We start from the raw sequence: 425 nt of genomic DNA, 5'->3' as shown, positions 1-425 counted from the left end.
AGAGGTGGGGAGGGAGAAGGCGAAGCTTGGGAGGGAGGGAGGACAGTAGGAGACATGGAGGGAGGGACAGGGAAGGGAAAAGAGAGGGAGAGAGAGGGAGGGAGGGAGAGGGAGGGAGAGAGGGAGGGAGGGAGAGGGTGCGAGAGAGAGAAAAAATGGGGCAGAGTAGGAGGCTTGACTAGGCAGATAGTGAATGACGAAGAGGTAGCCTGCCGAGATTGAGAATTGAGAGGAATCGAAAAAAAGGATAAGGCTGGAGTGGAAACAAAACGCGTTCGAGATAGATCCTCTCACGTTCGGAGCAGATAGCGATGGCACGGAGGAGGAGGACCCTACATGAGAGCGAAGCAGTCTCCTGGTGCATAGAGATCAGATGGAACAAGATAAGCCGCAACGACAATGAACGATCAGAAAGATCTTGAGGA

The sequence above is a fragment of the Guillardia theta genome (assembly GCF_000315625.1).
Source record: "Guillardia theta CCMP2712 unplaced genomic scaffold GUITHscaffold_35, whole genome shotgun sequence".
Classification (NCBI taxonomy): Eukaryota; class Cryptophyceae; order Pyrenomonadales; family Geminigeraceae; genus Guillardia; species Guillardia theta.
Note: the sequence above shows the minus strand (reverse complement) of the source record.